The sequence below is a fragment of the Nelusetta ayraudi genome, unplaced genomic scaffold (assembly GCF_046127955.1).
Source record: "Nelusetta ayraudi isolate G7.1 ecotype Tasmania unplaced genomic scaffold, CSIRO-AGI_Nayr_v1 ptg000002l, whole genome shotgun sequence".
Lineage (NCBI taxonomy): Eukaryota > Metazoa > Chordata > Actinopteri > Tetraodontiformes > Monacanthidae > Nelusetta > Nelusetta ayraudi.
Window position 1 is genome coordinate 11,870,001 of NW_027466052.1, and position 19,637 is coordinate 11,889,637.

At 47.6% G+C, this 19,637-nt stretch overlaps 1 long non-coding RNA gene across 1 annotated transcript in view; it reads right to left on the bottom strand.

Annotated features, from left to right (window-relative positions):
- Nucleotides 1-1,115: 1,115 nt before the first annotated feature.
- LOC142887012 (uncharacterized) overlaps nucleotides 1,116-19,637 on the bottom strand; it is a 28,143-nt gene continuing 9,621 nt past the window's right edge. Inside the window, exons 2-3 of the long non-coding RNA XR_012926483.1 lie at nucleotides 4,998-5,070; nucleotides 1,116-1,284 (exon numbers count right to left, since the gene is read on the bottom strand). This is a non-coding gene — a long non-coding RNA (uncharacterized LOC142887012). The remainder of the gene's footprint in view (nucleotides 1,285-4,997; nucleotides 5,071-19,637) is intronic.

Consider the following 19,637-nt stretch of genomic DNA (forward strand, 5'->3'; position numbering starts at 1 on the left):
GACGCGGGTCCTGCCTGCTGACAGGCTGACGGATCGCAGCGCCGCAGGACGGGCAGCAACAGAACAAACGCTCGCTTCCTGCCGTGGGTTCGGACCTCACACGGTGCCGGACCTCCTGGTGGTGGCGCTCACCTCCTCACCCTGGGCACCCAGGAGCACCTGGCCGCTGGCTGCCTGGGTGAATCCATCCATCCATCTTCAACCCGCTTGTTCCTGCACTCGGGGTTGCAGGGGTCAGCTGGAGCCTCTCCAAGCTCTCCTACTAATCGCTACAAACAATTGAACTTTCAGTAATTATAACTAGATCTCATCAGAGAACTAGATGCAAATGGAAAGTTTTCTGTTTTCAGCCTGATTTGTTGTTTTTTTAAAGCTGATCATTTTTTTTGGTAAACACATTTAATCTTATGGTACAAAGTCTCTATAATCCGTGTTGCAGCCTTTTTCCCCCATTGTTTGTGTGGTTGACCACATTACTGAAAGTTGCGCCGAGGGAAACTGAAGTCTGGCCTCGATGAAGAAAATAAGTATGCGGCCTGAAGGTCGGAGTTTTTTTTTTGTGTGTGCTTGTTTCTTGCTGTTGTTTTTGTTTTTGATCTGAACCTGAGGTGTGCAAAACCCCTGGCGTGCAAGATGCAGAGATTTCACCGCTTTGAATTCCAGCGGGTCGGGCCGAAGATGGGAGAAGACGGCGCAGCGCTCAGGGGATTTGCTGGATGTGTTTACTGAGCTCACAGCCGAGTGGAGAATGAGTGTGGAAGCGAGGAACCTCCACACTGCAATCACAGGCGGAGGAGACCTTCCTCATCACACCTTCAGCCTCCACCAGCGCTCTCCGCTGGCTAGTGACACCCATTACCTGACACACACACACGGCTCCCATGCGTCAACCCCCCCCCCCCCCCCCTACTGTAGGGGCGATGGCTAGCTCTTGTTTTAGCACGAGATTATGCATGAGCACGCCATCCCTCGCACTCTTCTCAAATTCCCTGGACCATGCTTATCTATGCTCGTGCATCCGCACACACACACACCCACACACACACACTGTTAACACCCAAATAATGAAGTTTGTCTAGAGATTGAGAAAAAAGGGAAGCAACAATGAATACAAGTTGGCTAACCAGCCATTTATTTACAAGAAACTCCAAATGAAACCTGTGACACATCACAGCTTTTAAAACATCTCCCAAATCAGCCGGGGTTGGCAGCGTGCAGGTGGACGGAGGCGTGGTTGGAGTCTCCAGCCCAGCAGGTGATGTCGGCCGAGGAGGGGGTTGTCCTCTGGCAGGAGATGCCAGGAAAAGGCAGAAGAAAAGAAAAAAGGTTACGACGACAAATGATAGATAATAAGACGTAATAAAGATAAAAGAACAATAATGACGCTCCTCAACCCAGGAAACCCGAGTTCTGCAACACGCACGCATTATGCACATAAAAACAAGTCTGAGTTGTTCCTGACAAAGCCGGTAAACTTCCTGAATTCATCTCTGTGACTCTGACACATCCACCTGATGATCCCGCTCTGCTTCTTCTTCTCTGATCAGTTACCCCGAGGCAGAAATGAGGACACTAGACAGTCAGTCAGTGAGTCAGTGGACAGTCCACTATGTCCACTGACTCACTGGAAGAGGTGCTGAAATCACTTTGAAAGTGCAGATGAGAGAGTGGGACAGTCTCTGCTGCAACTAATTCAGCTGTTGCTGCACTGACAGACAGAAAGACAGACAGACAGCCGGACAGACAGACAGAAAGACAGACAGACAGACACAAAGCTTCCTTTGTCTTTCTCCACCCTGTTGCCAGTGCAGCAGCACAGCTTTAAATATATTTTCTAATCATCTCTAAAAATAAATCCAGTGGACCAAAATGTGAAGTGAAGCAGGCGGCATGTAAACAGGAAGCGCATAGGCGTATCACATAATTCCATTTAGCTCGGTTCAGACACCCTGGGGTGGTTCAGGCGACAGCCATTCATCAGGAACCTCCCAGCATCCGGTGCGGTGCGGGGAGGGGCGTGCACGCGCAGGGCTTGAAGTGCCGTCCAGCTGGGCGCCTCGGAAAGCGACGGCAGGGAGAAGCAGCGGCGTTTAGCCTCTGCGTTTCCTGCCTGGACATTTCATTTTTCCCTTCGGCTTCCTTCTGGCTAAACCGCCAGGAGGGTCGAGGCCGTTGGATGAACTGGGGGGGATGGGGGGGGGGCGTTCTTGCTAAGTCCTGCCGCGCGCGCGCGTCTGTGTGCGTTTGCATCGAGTCAGGTGGTGGGACGGAGCTCGGTCGGCGGCGAGGGATGGAGGGAAACGTGCACCTGCACCATCACGCTGAAGCTCCGCTGGCACTTTAACGATACGAGCTGTGGTGTACGTTCGATTATTAGACTCCAGAGTACAATATCCAGGAGTTGGTTTTTCTCTCCAGCTGATGATGCATTACAAAAATAAGTAATGATGTTACAGATGTCTGGGGGGGTAAAAATAATAAATCACGCAGACTGGTAAGACGACTGAGAAGCATGTGCCCACAAACACACAACAAACACACACACACACACACACACACACACGCATTAAAAACACCCGCACACCCACACGTTGGTGATTCATTTACTCCCTATTTTGGGAGTGAGCGGCGAGCTGGGGAGAGGAAATGAGACAGAGAAAGGGGGAAAAGCGATTAGTTTGCATTTAACTTGCAAACATCATTAGGACCTCGGCGCTAATTGTGTTGTTTTAAACAAGTGAAATCTGATAATGACTTCATTAGCGACCCGGGCTAATGACGACTCCCAGGGTTTAGAGGGAGATGGAGAGTAGGGGAGAGTAAATACACGCGCACACACAAACACACACACACACACACACACGCGTGCGCGTGCACACACACACACACACACACACCTAAGTGCACACCACAGGGGGACAATGACACACACAGACCCAGAGCATCAGGTAGAATGTTTGCTTAATCTGGTGGATTTTCCTCATGCATCAATAGTTGCGCTTTCATTACGTTTTTTTTTTTCTCCAAAATAAAAGCGATATTTCTAAAATTTCGACAAAGTACAATTGCGATGTGCAGGTGTTTCCATTAATTCTCGTGAAATCTAGTCCGGCCAGACACCACCTAGAGGAGGATGGAGGTACAAAACATTTTACGATAAATCTGCATTTCGATGTTGTTTGCTGACAAGAATGGTTATATTTTTCTCTTGTACACGTGTAAATGCGAAAAAATCCATGGCACTTTTGCGATATACCTCTATATGGATACGTGTGAAAAACCACCTGATGAGAGCGTCTAAACCTTTTAGCCATATTTGAGATGTTTTTCAAAGTTTAGGTGTTTCCATGACCAGTTTTTTATTGCGATATTTAGGTTTTGCACAATTCTAGGGGCAACGGGAACGCAGCCAGTGTCGCCGGGAGCTCGGCAAGGCGGATGGGCAAGATCTCAGAGTTTAAAAATCTGAGCCAACCAGACACTGGTTAAAGGCCGGGCCAAGACAAATGGGGAACAAGAGGACAGACGTGGCCTGTGCGTGCGTGAGTGCGTGCGTCCTCATTAATGCAAAGGGCTGTAGCTTCAGAAGGAGAAAGGTCTTATCCATAATATGGCAGCTCAGTGTATGGATGCATACATTACCGGATGTCGAGTGCTAAGCTGCTGTGTAATTTCCTAACTCCCCCATTTCTCTTCCTTCCCCATCTCCCAGACAACACCCCATGGCTGCTTCTGATGAGATTCAGCGCCGTCGAGGGTGGAGAAGGAGAAGGAGGTGTTTATGGAGCAGATTCCTCTCCTCCGCCCTCTTCTTCCCTCTCCTCCTGATTAATTTCCAACTAGATTGCTTGGCCGCCGGTGTTATTAGCATAAAATTTCCATGGATCAGGCCCGGCTATGAAACCCTTTCATCAAGCTGCTTGTCAAACACAAAATTTCAAATCTCATTTTGTTTCTAATATCATTTTCATACCGGGGGAGTGACGGGCAGAGGAATCGGTGTGTGTGTGTGATGGTGGTGGTGGTGGTGGTGGTGGGTGGGGGGGTTCCGGTGTGGAGAGACTGTCATCCAGACGGAGGTATCAGAGGATTGTTATTCCAAAGATAAATGGAGTCATCAATTAAAAAAAAAAAAAAAAAGACCCCACAAAAAAAAGAGCTTGGGGTTCTGAATGACATTCTGTGCACGCGTGAGCGTTCGTGTGCGTGCACGTGACTCCGTCCACGTGGCCTGACAGCCAAGGTCAGTGAGGGGTGGCTGGGGGGGGGCTCAGGTGGGGATGATATGAGCGGACAAGCTTAATTTCTCATCTTCTGGCGTCTTAAGTCAGCGACACTTTGATTTACCTGCATCCTTCACCTAACGTGGTTTATCGCCCCCGCAAACTCATAAAGCGGCCGTCAGTGGGGCCCCGTGTGACAGCCGCCCGCAAAAATAATTCCCAACGTCGCTCTGATTACAAAATGTGCCTGCAAAGCAACGCGCTGTACAATTAATTATAAAGAATAAGGAAGCGGCGAGACGGGGGAGTTTTGTTTTAATAAAGACAGAGAATCGATGCAATTTAATCAATCTGAAGCAATTAAAAAAAACAAAAAAAAAACTATATTGTGAAACAATCAAGTAGAATAAACAAGATTACAATGAATGAACCGGGCCAGGAGAGGCGAGCTATAATTAAATGGCACAAATTGTCATTCCGTCGTTGTGTGCTGTTTGTTGCACCTCAACGCCTCCACTCAGGAGCCGCGTCTCTAACAGGGCTCATAAAGCCGAGGGCGTCTCGTACATCGGAGGACGCAACACATTTGCACTTTGTGTTTGTTTCTTTTGTCTTTGCGCTCACTGGGCCAGATTTTAAAACGAGGCCACAGTTGAACCGCTTCGGTCTTGTTTGTGCTGCAAAAGCTGGAACGACGTCTCTTTTGCCGGCGATATTTATAGTTTATAGAAGCCGCGGTCTTGTCGCGCATGCGAACCCCCGGCGAGGGCTCACCGTTTTAATTGCGGCCATATTCCTCCACCTTGTGTGCAGGTTTAGCCGCTCCAGCGAAGCGTCGCGTCGTAAACTGAGGAGCCAGACAAACAGCTCGGTCAAGGGCAAGACAATGTTGAACTCAACAGTGTGCGGATGAGCAGCAGCAGCAGCAACAACAACAACAACAACAGGCAAGCATGCGAATCTCTCTGCCGTTCAGTTTATTGCTAATAGTCCAGCTAATAATGTTTACAGCGATGGTCCTTTTCACAGCTGATTGTCCGGCACACTGGGTTTGATTGGTACGAAAGAGGATTCGGGCCACAAGAAGAGAAAAAGATATTACAGGAAGGATATTTTTAAGTTTTTCATTTCGAGTAAAATTGTCAAAGTAAAATATCAAAGTCAAAATTTCGTGAAAAAAGTCGATGTAAAAAAAGACGAAATTTCGCAAATAGTTGCCGCAAATAAAGTGGAAATTGGCGAGTAGACTGGATGGATGGTTGGTTCATGTTGACATTAATTGCAAAATTTCAATTTCATTCACCAAATCCCGTCTTTTTAAGTGAACTTTATTCTCGATATGTTGACTTTAATCTCAAAATTTCAACTTTATTCTAGAATTGGAAACTGTAGATTGGATTCCGTAGATTCCGTAGATTGGATGGGCAACGTTCAGCAGAACAGTGTCTGCTTTTTGAAATGATGTGAATTTTTGAATGTACCTTTCGTCTTTGTTTATCACCTGGCCTTATCCCAACATCACGGTGCACGAGTCAATACCAACGACTGACAAGAAAGCCAACATAGCAACACATTACACACACTTGACCCAATGCACTGAAGAAAAAAATAGCAGGTCAACAAATTTGAGTATTACTGACTAGAAAAATGTATCACGTTATTCCCCCAATATTCAGAGTCCAGACTTCTTTGCTTCCTATTATTTCTTTACAGAGGTCGAACCCAAGCCGTTTCATATTGATCACGTCCGAGAACGTTTAGCTCAGCACCACAGCAACACGATAACTGACGCTGCTAATAATGTGGCCGGATTAATGTTTTTAAATTGGCTGCCTATAGTGCTGACATGTTGTTTTATGAGTTGTAAATGTATTGAAGCTTTTTTTTAAAATAAATAAATAAATAAAAAGTCCTCCCTGGGGACGACACGGTCGGAATCCGAATCAGTGGACGTGACGCCGAGCTGAAGTTTGTGCTGCAGGGAAACGAAAACACGCATGCATCCGTGGCCTGCGCACGCAAACACGCTCATTTGAAGTTCAGTGAATCGTTATCACTTATCGGGAGTAATTGCTGCATGTTTGCGCAACTGTGAAATTGGACAAAATTCCACTCCATATAATTAAAGAAAACACAGCGAGCACACAATAATGTGAAGGGGCCAGGAGAGCGTGAAGGCACAGATATGAGCGATGGGCAAACACGGCGTTTCTTCCCTATTTGCACTCTGAGCGGCCAAACCCTGACTGCCTGGGAGTTTATACAATTAATCCCCCCTAAAAACGACCACTGCAGGTGACCTTGGCCCGAGCGAGGCAACCTGCAACAGCAAAAGAACTAGTTCGCCGCCACCTTTGCATCTTTGGGCCTTCCCCTCGTCTTAACTTTCTGCCGGCTGACCCGTCCGCCCGGGTGCGTGCGAGTTTAAAGGAACGGCAACGCAAAGCAATTACTAACGAGCGAGACGTTCCCTTTGTGGAGTGAAGGAGGGAACAGAGTGGGGCCAAGTGCCCTTCAGCAAAAATGAATTTTCCAATTTCAGTTAGTTCTCCCATGAATAAATAAACAAATGAATAATTGAAAAGAGAAACATAAATAAATAACATCACAAACATTTCACCAGTACTCATAAGTATTCTACAGATAACCCAGACAGCATGCTAATGATAAAAACAGTGCATGTAGCAGGTTGGGATGCATTATTCACTGCTTGGCTACAGCCGGAATTAAATAAATAAAACGCGCTGGAGAAACTCAAAACATCCTGGCAGCATCGAAGTGACAGCGCTGTCCCATTTAAAACACACAGGGACACTGCGGAAAACAAACCAAAAAAAACCCAAAAAACTGACCAGCCAAACGCAAGAGGAAATAAATAAACCAGCAAAGGAGCTGGCGGCCATTAAGATGACTCCTAAAATTCCAGCCAGCAAAGACATAAAGTTCTTATTTAAAGAGAGCAACAGCAAAATAAAGCTCTCTGAGCTGCAGGTTGATTCAGGGTGATGGTTCAAATTCCTACAAACTGTTGGTTGAAGCAAAATTGGGGATTTTTTGCAGTTAAGAACCTTTTTCACCCCGGATGCTTCTGAAAATTTCGATTAATTGATCTCTGTGCTAATTAGAGTTGCTACTCTGGGAGGAAGAGTCACTTTAGAATAAACTGTTAATCGTTGCATAAATAAAACAACTAAACTACAACCATTAGAAGCAGCAGCAGCAGCAGCAGCAGCAGCAGCAGCAGCCCAGGATGGGCCGGATGAGGCGGCTGGCAGCGGGGGATTGTTGGCTGGAGCATGTAGATCAGTGACCTGAACCCTGATTAGAGGAGCAGCATTATTGCCACAGCGAGAGGCCAGCGCCCATTTGTTTTAATGTGATCGGAAAACGAGACAACGTGCACAATTTCAGCCGTTGCTGCAAAACGCTAATCGGGTTAGGTGACCGCGGATGGAGAGGGCAATTGAGGCGGCCGCTCGCCTCGGCTCGCTCTGCGGACGCTCTCAAACACACGCGCCTCGCCTCGTTAGCGCGTGACGAGGGGGGGCGCTTACCGCCACCGCCGCCGCCGCCGTCTTCAGCCGCCGCGATGAAGCTGCTCTCATTCTGTTTGAGTGCGCAACGCTTTTTATTATTATTGGGAAAACAGAGATGGCAAAGAATAGTGGAGAGCAAAAAGGGACCAGATCCAGGACTCATCACACACTAGTGTTGTAGCACCCCAGATTGGTCTTGGTCTCGAGTCCACTTTTTAAGGATCTTGGTCACGTACCTACTTGGTCGGACTCTGAGGCATTTCTACTCGGTCTTGTCTTGTCTTGGTCTTGGTCTCGGAATTTTTTTTTATCAAGACCAGTCAGGCCTCAGCCGACACTACAATAGCCGACAGATGATAATGGAAAAGGATCCAGCTGCTGCCATTTTTTTACGCTCTGTTCGTGGCACCCAGAGTGACACTCGCCCCCCTTTTTTAATGTTATAAAGCAAAAGCTGTTTTTTTGGTTTTTTTTTTAATGGTTTGAAATATTTGGCAAAGCAGCAAAATGTTAATGAAAATTTTTAAAAGATACCTTTCTGAAAAGAGATGCTGCTGTTCGAATTAGAAGCAAACTCACATTCAAAAAAAGATACTGGTCAATTTTTTTCCCGTTTTGTTGATTTTCTGTGATATATAAAGTCTTGACCTTGACACTCTTGACTCAGTCTTGGTCTTGGTTGTTGCACCCCCCCCACCCTCCACCCCCCACCACCACATACCAATAACACAATATCTTAAGAAATAAAGGTCTGGCTGTATTTCAATAAATACATTATCCTACATACGCAGCGGTGGGCGAATGTGGAGGTCTGAGGAGTAAAGCAACAATTTCCTGATCTCACTGTACTGGAATTAAGAGCAGCGCATCAGCAGCTACGCAGGGAGGTTGGCCTTTGTCCTCCGTGTGGTGCGTTCTCCACCAAGCTCATTAAGGGAGACTGTTAACATGCTTCCTAAGCACAAATGTTAATTAAAAACACGAGGCTTAATGCGTGTTTTTATGCCACGCTTTTGAAACGCCGTGAAGAGGAATAAGAAGAGGAAGAAAAAAAAAAAATCTCATTTCCTCTGTGGTTCTGCTGATTGCAGTCTGACGGGGAGCTCAAGTTAATTAGAACCCTGTGATCTGACGGGATGGTCGCCACCGCCACCACCGCAGCCTCCCGTGACTGCAATCACCAAGAGTCCACTCATCACAACTACTGGAGCGAAGGTCACCCGTTGCAGCGCCGCTTCAATCCCAGACTTCTGTTGTTTTTTTTGTTTTTTTCAAATGCCTTCAAGCTCCAGCACACAATTCAAACCGCGTGTTTCAGTCCACCAGCGAAGTCCTGGAGACGGACTGAGACCCAGTTGTTGCTTCGTGGGAGATACTGAGTCTGGTTGGAATTGCCAAGACCAACGAGGTTCCTGCGATGATTTGAAAGTTAACACAAGCGGCCGTGATCCAACACAATGTTGTTCAGAACCACGAACCAGCCACAACCTTCTTCCTCGTATTATTCTTACTCATCCCAACCACCGAGGTGGAGGCAGCACTGAGCAGCTGATCTGTGCGTGTGGGGGAGATTTTTGTACTTCTACCTTGGAGAAACTACACTGCAGTATCTCAACAGTATCTCTTGCAAAGTGGTAATAGTAAACAGTGTAATGGTGTTTCTGGTAGCTTGTTGTCTGCTTTGAAAGTGGTGAGTACTGCCGCTGTTACGGCAGAGATTTTTTTGTTTACTTTATAAATAAACCACGCGCTTTATTTTTTTATTTTTTTATTTTTTATTATTTACAGGCCGGAGGTGTAGTTCTGGATATTTATTTGGTTCTGCTGGAGCTGAAAATACAACGATGAGCAGAATGGGAACCGACCAGACGGCCGAGTCGCAGTGACCACCAGTCTGGTGAGAAGTCACACGTCTGCCAAAGATCCCAAAAAGAATCATTTGAGATTTTTTTGGGGGGTTGCATTAACATTTCTACCCGAGTGTGTTTCTAGGTTTTCCAAGGCACACCAGTGTGTCACCAGCTCTACAAGCGGCTCTTTGGGGCCGCTGACAGTTTGACTTTTTCACTCGCAAGCTGCCGCCTGCTGCCCGGCGCGTCCAACAACACGTCTGCACCGCCGCTGATAAGTTTTCACCGCAAGACACTCGGAGCGGAGGAGCATTTTTACGAAGTGACAAACTCATACAGTGACAGGATCGGCCCATAAAAGTCCATGCGAATGAAATGAATGAGCGTTCGCCGGGTGTGAAAATATACTGCGGCGCGCACCTCGGCGGACCCTCCTATTAATCAACCTGTCTGCACTTTGTTTTGAGAGTAATCTCGCCCAACCACGAGAGAGGCACTCAGCAGTAAGTGGCGCTCGGCTGTGCTTTGAAGGCCGTGCTTTATTGCCATCCCAGAGCGAGAGCAAGACTTGGCTGTAAAAACATCATCTCGGCGCTCAGCGCTCGCCCGCAGTCACACGTGCACCGATCAGCGCCGGGCTGAAGACGAGGCCTAAGCAGTCCCAGGGCGCACACTCAGAGCACGAGATGGGCACGGTGTGAACCTTCTCTCTCTCTCTCTCTCTCTCTCTCTCTCTCTCTCTCTCTCTCTCTCTCGATGCAAAATTAATGTGCGCGTACGTGCACCGTCCCTCCGCTCTGCCTCCATGATGCAAGAAATGAGAAGCCGTTCATAAATGCGGTCGTGTGTTTGTTTGAAAACAAATGAAAAGTTACGGCAAACAAGTCGGAGTTGCAAGAAAAAAAAACAAAAAAAAAAACCCTCCCTCCCTATTCAGCAAACGACGTTGTTCACGAGAGAAAAAAAGACCGCATTAAAGACGAGGACAATCCGGGCTCAATGTGTCTCCTCCTCCTCCTCCTCCTACATGAGGGAAGACAAGGTCTCCAAGGCTTTTCTTCTCTACTTCTTTCTTTCACAGCATCAAGGTGACATAAGTAAGACCATTTTTTGTCGCGCACGTCCGTCCGCGTGCTCCCGAGTGCGCTCGTGTGTGCGGAAGTTTTTTGCGAAAACGTCCATGTTCACCGCTAAAACAGAGCGCCGCGGCTCCGTTCCCTCAGCGCTACTAATGCTGCTGCTGATCTTCGTAAATGGAACAATCACCCCGTCAAGGGCGCCAGCATTGCCTCCGCCCCCTCGTCACTGACAAAAAGAGCCTCTCACTGTCATTCTGGAGGCAGCTCCTCCTGAGAATGGGACTTCAGTTGATGTTTTCAAGGCGAGGTCGGCGGGTCAAGGCGTGAAAGCGCCCTCGCGGCTTTGCCGAAGCTCCTTTTCTGAGCTTCTCCTTGAAGCTCGTTCAGAAATAAAGGCGAGGATTTGAAGGCGAAGGTGCGGCAGAGCACTTCATATATGCAGGAGGACACGTGGATGTAAACACGCGTGCATGTATGGGAAGGGCGGCTCCATTCAAGAGGGAAGAGGCGTCCCTGCTCTCCTGCAGCTGCGGCTCTTCCGTCTCCACCTGTGGCACCCGGACCCCCCCCCCCCACTGTCACTCCACCGGTGCAGAGGTGAGGCGTGCCGGGGATTGAAGCCGTCTGTTCTCAGAGGTGTCGGCGCGGCCTGCTTTTGCATAATACATATCACACCTCCGAGTTGATCCATTAGCGGGTTACAGCCGAGGAGCAGTGGGCGGGTGGGCGGGCGGGCGGGCGAGACGCGGCCGCCAAGACAAACACACGCCACGTGCAAAAAAAAGAAGAAGAAGAAGAAGGAGGAGGAGGAGGAAGAAGAGAAGAAATGAAGCGCACACAGAACGGTCTCCTTTTTTTTTTTTTTTTTTTGTTGCTGCCAGATGAGAGGTTGAGGTCGTCCCTGTGGGCTGGACCTGTGTGTTGCTGCATTTAAAAACACTTTTACCGGACCGACTTGTTGGCTTTGACCCTCCGGTGGTGCCTGGAGAGAGAGAGCGGGCGCAGACAAAAAGCATGTGAAAGAAAGAGAGAGAGACAGAGAGAGAGAGAGAGAGAGAGGGACGGAGAGAGAGAGAGAGAGAGAGAGAGACGGAGAGAGAGAGAGATGAACACAGAAGAGAGAAAGGCAGACTGTAAAAAGGCCTTCTCCCTCTCCCTCTCCCTCCCCCTCTTCCTCTCCCTCTCCTCCGCCTCCCGTCCCCGCACTTCCAGACACTGATTTATAATTTTAATATCTCTAATTTCCACAGCAGCGCCCATTTTCCAAATGTCATTTTCCAATTTATGTCAAACCGTGTGACCATTTTTCTTAATACAGCTTATGACAAGCTCGGTGGCAAGGCGGATATGCAATTCAGATTGAGTGTTTTACAGGCACAGCAGCAGACACACTGGGGTGTTTGTGTGTTTATCTTTATCAGCGTCTGCTCACCATTTGGGAGGTTGGGGGGTGTGTGTGAGTGTGTGTGTGTGTGGAAGCCTTATCCGCCGGGGAAAAATTGGATTTGCCGCAAAATATGCGCCTTCGGGGAACAAAACCATAATTCTGTCATAAATCTAATAATTACAGTTATCATAATAAGACTTATGATGGTGGCAATGATAATGTATTAAAATATGCATTAACATTAAGAGGCCGGAATGGAATGTGGGCAGGCTTTATGGCAATTACATGAATATTGATGTTAATTAAAACAGAACCTTCCTTTTTATGTAGCACTCTGTCTTGCTGTAATGGTAAGAGTTGGACACGGTGCTAAGCCAGATGGAGCACAAGTTGCTTCACCCAGTGTGTGGCAGTGTGGGACTCTAACTCTCTAACAAGGACGACGCCAGCATAAAAGTCTTCCAACCAACCAGGTTCAATGGGAAGGAGCTGTATGTCCTGTAAATACTCGCTGCCTCCACCTCTTATGTCCAGCAGACAAAGTGTTGGTAATTAAACCTGTGAGTGACAATCCAGCGTGATCTGGATTAAATGACCAAACCACAAAAGTTTTTTTTTTTTTTTTTTTAACAGGCAAAACAATACGGAAACTTTTCAAACTCCTATCAATCACGGCAACGATGCCGAGGCCGTGAGCCTTTCCAATATACCTCAGCGCTTCAGACTTTTATGCCTTTTCTACTAAATTGTTGACACATCTCTCAGTTTCCCACAGGAAATCACGAGGAGAGCCGTGCCAAGCACACGCCTGCTAAGTTTAAGTTTAATGAAAGCTGCTAGCAGCGTCCTGGCAGCCAACATAAATTCAAAGTATTGGCAATTTAAGAAGAAGCGTTCCAGTGATTTTCCCCGTTGACAATGTACGAAATCAACTTTACACAACTTTCATTGACCTTTTTGTTTAAAAACATGCAATAATTTTATATATTGATTTCCTTCTGTATGCTCCAGGGACCCATTGATTCCTCTTCATGCTATGTTGAAAAAAAAAAAAAAAGAAAATCCTTATGCCAACATATGAAAGTTGCTGGAGAGAACGTCACTGTTCCGCACGTTGATAAAGTTTTTTTTAGCACCCGCAAATCACACAGATGGCAGCAGTGAGCTTCTGAAGTGAGCCAGACGAGTGAGCGGCCACTGTATGAAGGCACCGACACCTTCATGTGCACATCAACCAAGACCGTTGTCGAGCTCCAGCTATTGTGTTAATGAAGACAAATGGAAAACACAGAATAAAGAGGAATAAATATAGAAGCCGAGGAAGAATAAAAGTCATACTTGTTTATACACGTACTTATATACAATTTAAAGCCGATTTCAAAGACAATCCAATCATATTTGGAAATAAAAAAACAATCTATATCCTCTTAGCAAAGGCAGGCTGTTCAGCAGTCAAGCTGCAGCACATTATTAAGGGATGCAAAAACAGTTTTTTTTAAACGCCGGCTGACCTTTGAGGTGGCACAGCATGAAATGGCTCCGGCCCTGACTGAAAACGCTGAAAGCAGCTCCAAACATGCTCTTTAAACCAATAACGACGATAGGGATCTATGTGAAAGACCTGTAATAGCCTGCATAAGCTGCTCTCGCCAGTCCGACCTCTAGCTCCCCTCCCTCCTCTGAGCCAAGCGCTGATCGACTCTCTGCGAGTGGCGGCCTGCCAGCCCATGTTCTCAACTATTGAAAAAGGGTAAAAATAACAGGAACAAGTTGTCGGAAATGAAATTTCAATTCATCCAGTCCCTTTATACACTGGTGCGAGAGCCTGTCGTTGAGAGGGGGGAGGGATCAATAGTGTTTAGACAGCAGGGCAGATTTTCTAAGTGCTGGATCAATAGGAAGGAGAGAGGAAAAAATACCCCGGCTTTTCTTTGGCTGTTGTAGTAAATAAGAACAAATCAGTGGCCTTAGGCTAAATGGATTGACCAGCTGTTTCCGAAGTCCTGCGTTGTAAATAAAGATCCATTCTGAGGTGTGTAACCGAGGCCCATGGGCGCCGGGAAAAATGTTCCAGGTCGGCCCAGCGTGAGCTGTGCGGACAACACAAGTGGACACTTGATGAGAGGGCGAACAAGACGGAGGGAGAGAGGGCAGGGAGCACCGACAGGGAGCAGCAGCAGCAGCAGCAGCAGCAGCAGCAGCAGCAGCAGCAGCAGCAGCAGCGGCAGTTCTCCACTCTTCCCAGATCAGAAGTGAGGCAGTGTCAAAAGTCAGGACTAAGAATTGATGTTTAATGACTAAATATGTTACCAGATCATGCTATTTGTTTTTGTTGGCGAATTTGCAACTTAATACATGCAACCCAATATTACATTTGTGGACTTCAGATTGCACAACCATATACCAAGTTAAGTAATTAAGTAATAGGTTTAATTTCAATTCAATTTCCATTTCAATTTATTTAGAATAGCCGCTTGAGATGCAGCATCTCGCTTTCAAGGGGGTCCCTGTTTTGTTTAGTGTTAAGATAAAACCTATTGTCAACTTTTTTCTTTTTTTTTAAAGTCACACAGACAAAGAACAGTGAACACATTTGAAAAATCTAATGAATAAATGACTGTCGGTAGTTTAGAAAGGTTCAGAAACGCTGCAGGTTCGGTGTGCTGATCACCTCCCACCGAGACGGCCTGCGATGTCGCTGCCTTTTAGCTGAATCGAGTAAGTCATTACATGAAGGACAAGTCTGGCCAACATCGGCAACTTTTGAGAGGTTAAATACGTCCAGCACAGCGGGCTGATCAGCGGGCGAGACCCTGACAGGATGACTGATGGCCTGCTTGCTTTGCCTCACCTCTGCACTTATCTGAAAAAAACGAAAGAACAAAAAAATAAAAAATAAAAAAATAAAAAACACCACCTCCGCAGGACGTTCGCACGCAAAAGTCGCTGGTCAGCCATCGCGGTGGAAAACGCGATGGGTGAAATTCATCACCGAAGCCTCTCCAGCCCAATCAAAACACTGACGGGAGTGCAGGAAGAACTCTCTGGTGTTGACATTTTGCCTGCAAACTCCATGGGAGGACACTTTGTAGGGCAAACGTTCGGGGGGAGGCGGAAGGGTGGCTGTTGACTTTCTCTGCGGGGCGATTGAGGGGGGGGGGGGGGGGGGGGAGGACCAGTGGGCGAGAAATCTTCAGAGTTTGCTGTGCTTGGAAGCGGCGTGAGACGTTGCGCACGGAGCTCCAAAGCCGTCCGTTCCTTCCAGGCCGGAGAACGCCGCTCTATATTTGGCCTGTCTAAACACATGGCGCCGCCTGCTCCCGTCTGGATGTGACAACTGCCCATTTTGCGTTGCGCCAGTAAAAATCACACTCCGCTGGTGTTATTGCAGCAACTGCACGGGCAAGGCGTCGGCAGGGGCGGCAGAGGGCCGCGGTGCAACGCGGGTCGCTGGGCAGGCGCTGGAACCCGAAGGGTGCACAAACACAGCAGCCACGACTCACTCGGTAGCGTTGTCAAAAATTCCATTTGGCTTTGCGTGTGTGTGTGTGTGTGTGTATGTGTGTGTGTGTGTGTGTGTGTGTGTATGTGTGTGTGTGTCAGCCTGTGTGTTCCCAAGTGCCACCTGCCTCTGATTTAGGTGACCCGGATTGTGCTCTCCACCACATCTCAGGCTGAGCAGTGGAGGTGAGAGCTGGACTCATTTGTTTCCGGAGCAGCATTACCTTAATGATGCCATTGCTCACGCCTCCATTTCAGCACATTTACAAAAAAAAAAAAAAAAAGGGGGGGGAGGGGGCAGTTATATCATTTATTAGGACATTCAAATATCTCCCCCTAGCTATTTACCCACTGCTCTGGCAACAAGGGGCTCGCCTGAATTAAAGGTGACAGCGAGGACTCGCTCCTCTTACCAAACGCGGGCAGAACAGAGTCATCATGCAGGGGCGCCCATTAAAAATTCAGATTGCAGCTTCTTGGCTTTACCGAAAACGTCCGTCCTTCGCGTGGTGTTAATATGACTGTTTTTCTTACATTATTAAAGCGTTTGTCGCGACACATCGCCGAGCAGTCCACCGAAGGCTCCTGGTTCTCCGTTTCTGGCATTTTTATCAAAGTTCATTACCGCCGAATGAAATGTCTGATCATTAACCTCGGGGTCTGTGACTGGTGCGGGGCGGGCGACTGTCTGCCTTCAACGCCTTCAATGCTACGGTATCGCTAGGCGCACCACCGCTGAAGCAGTTGTTGAAGAGAAAGGCTCACTTCTGGAGCAGAACTCAAGGTTTCTTTATCACATCCGTAGCCAAGGCAATAGAGCCTTGAAGCCACGACGGTTTTGCGATAATTACCGTTTATGCGCTTCAGACCATTCAATGGAAACACCTGCAAATCGCACTTTGTCAAAATCTTAGAAATATATATACATATATATATATATATATATATTTTTTTTTTTTTTTTGCGAAAAAACTGTAATGGGAACACAGCTAATGACAGAATAATGTTAAGGCAGGTGGAACTATCAAATCCTTCTGAAGTCAATCTGGGTAAATGTGTGTCGCTCAGGTGCACTTAGCAGAATACTATTCTATTCTAATTAGAGACTTTTTGTCACACTTTTAAAATGACCTGGCAGCACCCCCCTCCAAAAAAAAAACAACAACAACAACAACAAAATAGAAACACAGTGCAACAAAGCACATATAATGGAGCTCTTGACTGTTGACGTGTGTGTTTGTTTGGGTTCTTCAAGGTGAGATACTTTTCATGTGCCTGCAGGAGGCGTTTGAAAATGAACGGCAACGGAAGACGGGTGTCACCGTCAGGAGCTCGGAAAAGTTATTTGAAAAAATAACAACGGTGGAACCTGTAGAAGATAAAGAATCCTCAAAGCAGAATGTTTAGAAAGTCTAATCTGATTTTCTGCCCTTTTCCTCTGTGAGTGTAGTTCTTGGCCAGGCTACTGTTCAATGAAGTGCACGTCTCGCTGAGTGGCCCTTGATGTGGTCAAGTCCCTACAGGCTATCTGTTACATATTCCAGCCTGTGTAGGCAGTTTTCTCCCTGTTTTGAGTCTTTTTTTTGGGGAGTGTGTGTGTGTATGTGTGTGTGGGTGGGGGGGTTTTCTTGGGAGGAGATGAGGACTATTGAGAGTGTTTATGTTCCTGGCTTGTACAGAGGCTTTCTAATGTGTAACACTGGCCTCTTCAGTATTCACATGCCTGGGGCTATTCTCTAAGTGGTCTTTACTTTGAAAACACAGGTGCCCTCCAGGGGTTGATGAGCAGCGGTTGCGTGCATGTGTGCACATGTATGAGGAGGCCGTGTGCTGGGCGGCCAGATAAAGGCGGCGCGGTGCGGCGCGGCGCTCTGAGGCCCGAGCAGTGCTCTGAATAATATATCCATACATCATCAGTCCGTGTCGGACTTTGATTCAGTGTGGTGGTCTCGCCGAAACCACTGAGGTATTATCTTTAATAATGCAAGCTGGGATTAGGCGCTTACTCTCTTCTGATAAATATGGGCAAATCAATTAATTCTACTGACACCCTCCGCCGAAGCCGCGCAATAAATCCAAGGTAGCGCGTGGCACTCTCGCTTTTTGTTCTGGGAAGCGGCGGCGAGGAGCTCGCTGCTTTACATAAGGCCGCAAAAAAACAACTCGCACGTTGATATTTGGAAAGCTAATGAGGTTTGGAAAGGCGATCGTAAATTGTAGAAATAAAGTTGCACGTCCCTCCCCGCTGGCGCATGCGGAAGGAGCCGCGCCTCTCGCAATAATTAACACCCAAGCAACCATGACCGGGCAAGAAAATGCATTCTGCGCCGGCCGTACAGTAAACACGCAGCTGGCATGTAAATGCGGCGTGATTGCAGGCATTTGTTTCACAATGCCCTTGTAAAAAGGAGGGAGAACCTATTTAAATGGGGATAATGAAATAAGGGCAGCACGCGTTTGTCATGCGCATCGCCGTGTTTGCTGCTAATAAATGCGCTCCTGATGGAAAAAGGCCTCGCGGCTATTTTGCAGGCAGCACGGCCACCAAACACAACTCAGCTGGTCCCGCTGCCAGTGACCTTGGTAATGGGGAGCGTCTGGCACGGCAGCCATTAGGACCGGCAATTCTCCACCTTAAGGAAGCATCTTTTATTCCGAGTAAAAAAAAAAAAACCTTTTATGCGCCTCTCACCGCGCGGCGGTGCAGACGCACGCCGGCCCGAGACCATTACCGACTACAGCGGTAGAGCAAATGTCATTACGGAGCTTGTCTTATCAATACTTCTAAAAAGATAACATCAATGGAGACGGAGGCAGAGCAGATATAATATGTTTCTGCTACTGTCACAACCGTGTAGGTCTAATTAAGCCGAGTTCCACTGAAAGCCTCCATGGGAGCAGGAAGGAGAGGAGAGGGCGACCCAATTAAAACTAAATGGGAACTCAGACTCAGACGCTCGGTGGTGTGGCTCATGCACACGATGAGAGCTAACCTGTGACAACAAGGAGAACAAGCTTTATTAGTCCCTAAAAAGCGCCGCTCCTCTATTAGTATTCAAGGCTAATGAAGGCTTGGTTCTCTCCCCACTTCCCGCCGCTAGCCCGTCGCCGCTCGCTTCATAAATATTGTCTTATTATGATCATCGTGATGATATGCAGAAAATTTCCGAGCCAATTACCAGAGTGACAGGTGAAACGGGAGCGGGCGGGGAGAAAGCGGGAAAAAAAAGAGAGGGGGGGGGGTTGCCATGGTGACAAAGCCAAAAGAGTGAGATTTTATGCGAGTGGTCACGTGACCAACATCCGGCTAAACTGCTGCTGCGCTCGGGTCCGCCGCGCCGAAGGACACTTAACCTCAATCGCTGGCGGCAATCGGAGGCTCACCCAGCTGCATTTATTTGCTATTTCCGTCAGGCTGGCGGTGCGTCGGGCGCAGCCGCTGCCCAAACTGAGCAAACAAGAAAAGGAAAAAGAAAACCAAAATAGTGACACTTGCAACCTCTCACTGCCAAATGGCAGCCCCGGAGCGGTGAGCGCAGCAGTGAGCAGGGCCTGGGTGGAAGTGCTGAGGAGACAACAGCCAGAAGGAGCGGGCAAAGCTTCTGGACCTCCTCCGAATAAAATAACAAACTATTTAAAGATGCAGAATAAAATAGTAGTGTGAAGTTTAAGAGAGGGTGACAAAGCCGGAGGAGGTGGGGGAGGAAGAGGAGGAGGAGGAGGAGGAGGAGCAGCAGGGCGAGAGGGCGCCGCCGCACGCCGTGTTTTGTCGTTGACATTTTTCGCGACCGCGCGCCCGTTCTAATCTGCCTGCTGTTAACAGAGCACGCACTGTGTGAACTGCGTCCCGCTCGGTGATCCACCCTGATTAGGAATACAATACCACATGCACAGACAAGGATTAATATTTGAGAATGTGAAAAATGGAATTGGAAATGAAATGAGAGGGATCAAAAGTTAATTAAAAAAAAAACCTCCTTGCACAAATACGTCTTTTTAGATTGCGTTTGAGCCGGCGTTGGGGTGGAACCGGTCCGACCTGCTGACTGCAGACCAATGCA